Source organism: Arachis ipaensis, chromosome B4 (genome assembly GCF_059453495.1).
Source record: "Arachis ipaensis isolate K30076 ecotype BB chromosome B4, ASM5945349v1, whole genome shotgun sequence".
NCBI classification, from domain to species: Eukaryota; Viridiplantae; Streptophyta; class Magnoliopsida; order Fabales; family Fabaceae; genus Arachis; species Arachis ipaensis.
This window is the reverse complement of record NC_142439.1, coordinates 145,552,444-145,561,252: the sequence shown is the minus strand read 5'-3', so window position 1 is coordinate 145,561,252 and position 8,809 is coordinate 145,552,444. Positions and strand designations below refer to the sequence as shown.

Sequence of the window (8,809 nt, the reverse complement as noted above, 5' to 3'; positions counted from 1 at the left end):
CTAAGCATTTTAGAGAAGCCAAACCAGGTGTTCTAGTAGTGGCTAATTTAGTGTGTGAGTGTGAGTGGATGGGTGAGTGTATTTGTGTGACCAAAAAAAAAAAAAAAAAACATTAGCGAGACTATCTTTAAGCATCATTTTGGAACTAATCGACATGAAATTTTTAAGCATGATTTTGAAAACCAATTTGAATCAGTTGGTCGAACTAGGGGTGCACATGGCCGGGTGAAGCCGGATTTGATGTGACCCAGACCCGACCCGAAATATACACCGGGTCTATTTATTAGACCCGAACCCAGTCCTAAACCCGATGAAACCAATACACTTTCGGGCCACAATTATACCGGGTAAAAATCGGGTGAAAACCGGGCCGTTAACATTACATTATGTTGATACCTTCTTGTAAGCTAGCATGTAAAAATATTCAAATTTCCAAGACTCCAACCATTATTTAACATGGTAAAATTCACTTAGAAAAATATAACAAGAACCAACCATTCTTCAAAATTAAAGCATAACCACAATCAATACTAAAGTATAACCACAATCAATACTAATATTGTCTAATAATACCAAATATTTAAATCAATACAAATAACACAATATTATGCATTAGTCTAAAGTCTTATGCATTCTAAACATAAAACATTAACTTATAGTTTTATAATGACTAATAACACAAAATATTAAGATTTATAATACTTAAATTCCACATAAGAATAGTCATGATCCATCACTAATAACACAAAATATTAATTGTGTATGATGACCGGGTCACCGGGCCGACTTCGGGTGACCCGAGCTATGGCCCGGACCCAACCCGAAATAATGACCGGGTCTATTTTTGAGACCCTTACCCGCCCTAAACCCGATGAAATCACACCAAATTAGCCCCAAAAGTGTTCGGGACCGGGCCGGACCTTCGGGCCGGACCGGGTCTGTGCACCCCTAGGTCGAACCGTGAATCGATCGCAAATTTGGTTAGGTCCATAGTTAAAATTACTATATATATATATATATATATATATACTAAAAATCCTTTTTCTAAAATTAAATAATTATATCCCTAATAACATTCTATAAATGATTAGAATGAGATAAGAGTTCTTACGCTTTGCTACTGGAGCTGCAAGTGTTGATGAGGGAAAGAACATTACGGAAACCAAAATCAAGAATATTGCAAAGAAAATTGGCTTCATCTTATGATATGATATGATTATTATGAAATACTTATTTCTAAGTGAAGAGACTTACACTTCACTTTTCCTTATGCATGGCGATATATATTATTTATTATCATGTATTTATAGTCTTAGAAGATTGAAGGGTTTTCTTTTTTTTTTTTGGTTAACAGATTGTGATATACCAAAAAGGACAAAACAGCTCCGGCTCCGTTTTGATTGTGATATACCAAAAATTTTTTTAAGAACTTAGTTTTGCCATGATTTGATCAATTTTGCCAATTATACATTTTTTGAAATTGGTGTATTTCTGTAGATTTTAAATAATGTTATTCATGTTTTTAATTTTGACAATTGAGTTGTTTATGAAATATCGTTCATTATTATTGCAAATAATTTAGGATCACTTTTGAGAAGTGTATGAGACAGATTATTTACTGTATTTAAAGTTGTATTAATTAAATTGATTAATTTATTATTTTTGTAAAGAGTACAAAAGATAATGAAATCATTTAATAAAATTAAGTTATGTTATGATTAGTTATAGAAAATATATATCTAACATATCACTTGAGATTAATTTTGTTAAAAAAGAGTCTTGGGCAGAGTCTTAAATATATATGCACATAATCTCTATTTGTGCAAACTCAACAGCATTGTTAATAATTTAATATGTTCATTTTCTAAATAGCAATTACATAATATTCTAGTATTTCAAATTTTTCTGTTTTTTTTGTTCTTTAAACAGATTTTGTTTATGTTCATCACCAAGATCATTTCAGGTCATATTAAAATTGTAAAATTATTACTTGTCCATTATAATCAATCTTTTTGTGCTAATAATTTTGTTAAAATTATGCATAAATAGTGGCTGTCTTAATAATATAATGAGTATTATATTATTATTAATTAATGAGATCAAAAATTATTTAACTTTAAATTTATACTTTGACAAAATTTAAGATTTTAGTTGATGTAATATTTTAAATTGGGATCATAATTTAAAGTTTATATTAGACTTTAATTTGTTTTTAGTGTGTTTATTTATATTTTATTTATTATTTTATTATAAAACAATTATTTCAATTGAATTACAGTTGAATCGATTGAATCAATAAATTAATGAATCAATAATTAGAACAGTTTGATTATCGGTCCGATTTTTAGAATCTTGTATAGTAGTATCTTCTTGACTGAGTACTACCTGAAGGAATAATAAAATAAGAATAAAGCTTTACATTCAAACAAAATGTTTATCTAAGTCTATCTAAGTTGTTATAACAACTTTTTAAATCACGCGCTCCTTCTCCTTCTCCTCCTCCTTCTCTTCGTCTTTTTTCTTCTTATTCTTCCAAATTCGCGCAAGTTCTTCTTCTTCCCTTCTTCTTCTTCTCATCCTTCTTCTTCTCTTCCTCTTTCTTCTTCTTCTTCTTCCAAATTCGCACACGCAGATTCTTTTTTTCTTCAATGTTGCATCTTCTACTTTTTCTTTTTTGTTATCTTCATCACCAATAATACCAACATTTTGCGAGCATCTTTATTAGTTTTGATTTTTTTTGCTACCATCATTAAATAATTTCGGTTCATTTCTTAATTTATTTCGATCATTTGTGTGTTAATTAAGATTCACTTGATGCTGTTGATAAGTATTGACCAAATTTTTTATTTCTTAGTTTAATTGATGAGATTCATTTGGATTTAAAAATGAATTCGATGTGTTTTTGTTAATGATTGAGTCTTTTTTAGCAAAAAAGAATAAAATTATTTATTATCACTTTATTCAATTGTATTAGATTTCATTCAATTCCATTCAATTTGTCTTGAAAATCATTCCAACTATTGGGACAAATTATTCATCGACAACACATCTGAACTGCAAATAAATCGAAAATATTATTAAAACAAAACCATGGTATAATACCAGATGAACCGAATACCATATATGAATCTCACCCAACCATACTCTAAATTTCACAAATTTCAAGCTTGCTTGAAATAAAAATTGGGAATAAATATATAGAAAACTGCTACTAAATTAAATGACTTGTCAATAATATTAGTTTCTGCACAAGAAGTTATACACTAATAATAACTATAACTATAATTAATATCAATAATCAAGATTTTGTCTCCGAACTGCTTGCTTCTTATTCTTCAAGTGATACATGGTTTTAATTGCAGTATAAAATGAGAGAATAAGTAAGTAATCTTACTTTGCCGTCATCATAATATAAAATTAATTATTGTTTTATAAACATTGTTCTTTTCTTTATTTTTATTGGATAGTTATGTTATTTTTTATATAAATTCAGAAACATCTGTATCTAGAATAAACCGAAAATATTATTAAAGCGAAACCACAGTATAATACTAAATGAACCGAATATTTATTCATTATATAAACTCGAATTCAAAAACACTTGCGTCTAAAATGAACCGAAAATATTATCAAAATGAAATCACTGTATAATATCAAATGAACCAAACATTATCCATTATATAAATTCAAATTCAATTCAAAATGTTGGTTTTTGTTAACAAAATATTGGTTGTTGTTGGTGATTACAATAACGAAGGAGGAAAAAGAACGCGCGTGCACGAATTTAAAAGAAAGAAGAGGAGAAGAAGGAGGAGAAACGGAAAAATAGAAGGAGAAGATGAAGACGAAAAAGTTGCGTTATTGAAACGCGCCTGTGCTACACGTTGGTGTGATAAAAATAATTTTTTATTAAGTTTAGACCAACTTAATTAAATTTAAATATAAAAATGTTTCAATTTGTAATTGAGCTGATAAAATAATCAACAACTGGTGGTGTTAGTTTAAAGGATTATTTTGTTTAATTATGGTGCAGTGATTTTCAAGTTGACTTGATTATATGGATGAAAACTCGTTTAGACAAATTATTCTCCTTTAAATTTAAACAGTACACAAATTGAGACAAAACTTATAATTTATTGGAGACGCCATAAATTTAAAAAATGGGAGTAGGAAGGAAAGAAAATACATTAAAGGGAATATAACGATAGTGATTGATATACTCTTTTCGTTTTAAAATAGTTTTCCAAAACTAAAGAACATATGTATTGAGAAAAATAATAAAATATTTTTTTTAATGATTGATATTATATAGTAAAAAAAGTTATTAATTGATATATATACACAGAGAGGGGGGGGGGAGTGGAGAAGAGAAGGGGGGAGTGGAGAGGAGATGAAAAAATTAATGTGTATTATTTATTATACTTGATAAATTATTAAATACAAGTATTTAAAGTATTTATAAGATAAAAGTATAAACTTAAAATTTAATTTAAGTTTAGAGAAATTATTTGGTGTTTATGAAATTTTTGTTTAATTTATATAAAAGTAAAGATAAAATAAGATAAAGTTCATTTTTTTTTTTTGAATTCTATGAGTAAAATTTAAATGTCATAGAAGAGATTTAAGTTTTTAACAAGCAAACTTTAAATATATAAAAATATTATATGGTTAATAAAATTTATTATTTTTTGTTAAATTAATATTTTAAATAATAAAAATAAAATATTTAAAGTGTTAGTTAATATTGATAGAAAATATTAACCAATAACATTTTTCATAAATATATTATATAAAATTAAATTAAATTTAAAGTTCAATTTAATAAATTGTTAGTCATATCATTGGGGTATGATATATATTACTCCTATATATATATTGTCTGGTAGATATTTTTCCATTGACTAAAATAACAAAGTTACAAAGCCGAAGACTTGCAAAGAAATCTCATAAACCAGTGAACTTTAACATCGACGTCAATTAACCAATTTTCTTCTATAAAAAAAAATCTTTTAATAGACAAATCATGTCATGCTCATTGCTCAATCAATATCAATCAATTAAATTAATTAATTATATGATTTTCACAAGCATTCAAGTTAACATTTTGATAACTTCAACCGTGAATAATAAGAATAATTGGTTCTCTTTAATTTTGCTGCAGATTTCTAGCTTTGCACAAATTTACATAAAGTAGTGCTCTTAGTTTACCAATTTAAAAATAAAATTTTGGAACAAATATTAATTTATTATTGTAGATTAATTAAGCATTAAAAAAAAAACAAAACTTTTATTTTCCTTAAAAATAAAAGCTCAAAACATATATATAAAATTGATTTTGATGTATTATCTATATAAAATTATATTTTACACCGCATCTAATTATATATAACACTAAATTAATAAAAATAATTATTTTTTACATTAACATAATAAATAATCATTTAAATACGTAAAACTCATCAAAATGGAAAAACTGAAAACTAACACAAAGCACCACAAACTGAAAACTAACACATAAAGTAAGTGTTACATACTGTTCTATATATAGAAAATGGAAGGAGTTTATTATGCGACCTTTAATTAATTAATAAATTAATTAAGGCTTTATTAGGTGGGGATCAGAGCAAATACGCGTGTAATCATTGCATCCTCTATCTGTCAACAGGTTTAGGAGGAGGTTTTCTTTTTTTACGTGGACGATTAGGAGTAATATGAAGAGGACTAGGAGGAGCTGGATGACTGGATGTGCTGGTCTTTCAATTGAATTTTTTCCAATATAAGCTGCTGCTTCTCTGTATTCATCACCTCCTGTATATAATAATAATAATAATAATAATAATAATAATAATAATAATAATAATAATCTTGATATTCTAATTTGATTTTTAACATGTTTTGTTTGGGCATAGGTTTTGATAAAAACAAATTTAATAAATTGATTTTTATTTTTTATGATAATATTAGATAAACTAATTTGTTATCTGTTAAAATTTTAACTAATTTAGTTAATTATCTCTCAATTTAGCTAGGGGCATGTTACTATATGAATGACTAGGAATGAAATAAGATGAGAATTCTTACGCTTCGCTACTACTGGAGCTGCAAGTGTTGACGAGGGAAGGAACGTTACGGAAAACAAAAGCGAGAATATTATTGCAAAGAAAATTGGCTTCATCTTATTATGATATGATTTGATTATTAGAAAATACTTATTTTTTCTGAGTGAAGATGAGAGAGACTACACTTCAATTTTCCTTAGTTATGCATAGCGATATCATGTATTTATAGTATTACAAGATTGAAGGGTTATTATTAGTGGGAGACATGCGTCCTATTCTCTTTTTGACTAACAACACTAGTGAGAATTTTGATAGCCCCACATACAATTTAAAGATCGATCTATAGCGGCTCGTACCTACCAAACTTTTTTTTTTTTTTAATTAATGAAGATAATTTAGGCAATCTAAAAATTTTTAATAGTATGAAATTAAATTTCAGTTAGAATTGAATTGAATTTTAGTATTTTGAATAAATTAATAAAATTATAAAATTAAATTGAATTTTAGTATTTTAATAGGATTAAGAACCAATTTGTTGAGTGGTCTAATGACATAATATGTTAAAAAAATTAATTATTAATAATAAATTATAGCAACTAATTAAACACGTAAAATTTATATGTGTGAATATTTTTTTATTTATATAATAGATCTTCTAGAAAAAAGTATGTATTATATATATATATATATTAAATAAGTTGAAAAATAAAAGAGAAAAAGGAATAAAGGTGATGAAAAAAGAGAAAGAAAAAAGGGAACAAAGGTGGTGAAAAAAAAAGAGTGTATGTGTTAATAAAAGGTGAAAAGTATTGAGAAAAATTTAGCGAAAAAATTAAAAAAATAATTAAATTAAAAAATATTTTAGAACATTTTAAATTTAATATATTTTATTTGTAATTGATTTTGAGAAATAATAAAATTAAATTAAATTTTATCTAAACTAATTTAATTATTTTTATTTCAAACACTAAAACTGAAATTGAATTTAAATTTAAATTTATAACAAAGAATTGTACCTACCACCTTACTTACATGGTCATTGGTCAAGTCGTCACAAACAATACATGTTATGTACTTATGTTGGCCACTCATCAACCCTAAATTGTATGGTAAGTTGAATTGGTCATTGACAATTTATATTCGAATAAATTAACTTTTAATAAAATTAAATTAATATATTAGCTAAATTTATCCTTTATTTTTAAAATGTCAAACGGTTTATTCAATATTAGCTATGCCGCAATTTTTATTGGCCATTTTTCTTTGAAAAATAAATATTTTTTATTATTTTGATAACTAGAGATCTCATTAACACAATATGTTAGAATTAATATATCATTTTAAAAATTTAAGAAGAAATTATTTGCTTAATTGTATATTTTTATATTTTGTTGTTTTAAAATATTTAATCAAAGTTCATGATTAAATTTAAGATAAAACATTAAAAATAAAAAAAAAATGGTACTCTAATTTTTTTTATTAGTTAATTTAAAGAGTTATGAAGTATATTAAAGAATATACTCATTTTGACATGAAAAGGGATGAAGGTAACATCAAGTCACTCATTTATTTATTTTCGTTTTTTAGTTTAAAAATATGACTAAATAATTCATATTATATATTTTGTCATTTTATTCCCCTGAAAATTAAAGCTGTCTCTTTTATTTTTTAAGTTTATTGAAAAATGATTGCTTTTTTAGTAGTTAGACTCATAATAATAATAATAATAATACCCTTGATCACCGCAGAATTAAATTATTGGTGCATAAATCTACAAAAAGTAATAGTGCTCTTAGTTCACCATCAATTTAAAAATAAAATTTTAGAATAAATCTTAGGTAACCTTGAGTTAATATTACCGTAGATTAATTAAACATAAAAAAGCAGTAGTTTTATTCCCCTGAAAATGAAAGCTCATATATATGCTTTAATTTATTTGACAAACACCATTACAAAGTGAAAACTAACATGTGATGATACATTTTTATTACTACTAGCTGTAGTAACACATAATAAAGTAGAAGAAGGAGGTTATGCAACCTTTGATTAATTTAATTATTAATTAACAGCACTAGAACGTGGAGGTGGAGGTGGAGGTGGAACTCCTCCTCCTCCTCCTCCTCCTCCTCATCTTCTTCTTCTATATAAATCACTTCCAACAGCACTAGGAGGAGGTGGAGGTCGTCGTCCTCCTCCTCTAATTCTTCTTCTAAATCTATATGGATCACTTGCTTTTATGTATCCTTTCTCATCACCTGCATATAATACTCATACATTCACCTTGTCAGAATTCGAATTATTGACACTTATTTATGGGAAAGTATGAGGAGCCAATGGAATACTTGTACAATGTATACAATGGAGGTTTATGGAGTATTAGAGATATAATCATTAATGTTACCTTTTCCTATCAACTGAAATTTTTGTGATGAGTGGTATCATGATATGGTGTTAGAACGCTAGATCTGAATAAATAGATTAGTGTGCTAATTATTAGACCAATTCAAATTAATTCTCATACTAACTAATTTACCTTTGATTGGTTGAATCTCTCGAGTTGCTAGGGTAGCTGAAGAGAGCAAGAAGGCCATGGAAGCCAGAAGTAAGAATGCAATAAAAATGGCCTTCATGTTGTGATTATGGTGGGTATACCTTGTCACTTATATTTTCTTTTTTCTTTTTTTGCGTGGCTATATATCATTATATCCCAAGTTGCTGTGTATTTATATTGCCAATAACCGTGTATGAAC

The 8,809-nt window shown here is 26.4% G+C and overlaps 1 long non-coding RNA gene across 1 annotated transcript; it reads right to left on the bottom strand.

Moving 5' to 3' along the window:
* Window positions 1-7,949: 7,949 nt before the first annotated feature.
* LOC110270811 (uncharacterized) lies at window positions 7,950-8,809 on the bottom strand. The gene is made up of 2 exons (XR_002360437.2): window positions 8,593-8,809; window positions 7,950-8,314 (listed from the first exon to the last, which is right to left on the bottom strand). It is a non-coding gene; the product is annotated as an uncharacterized LOC110270811 (long non-coding RNA).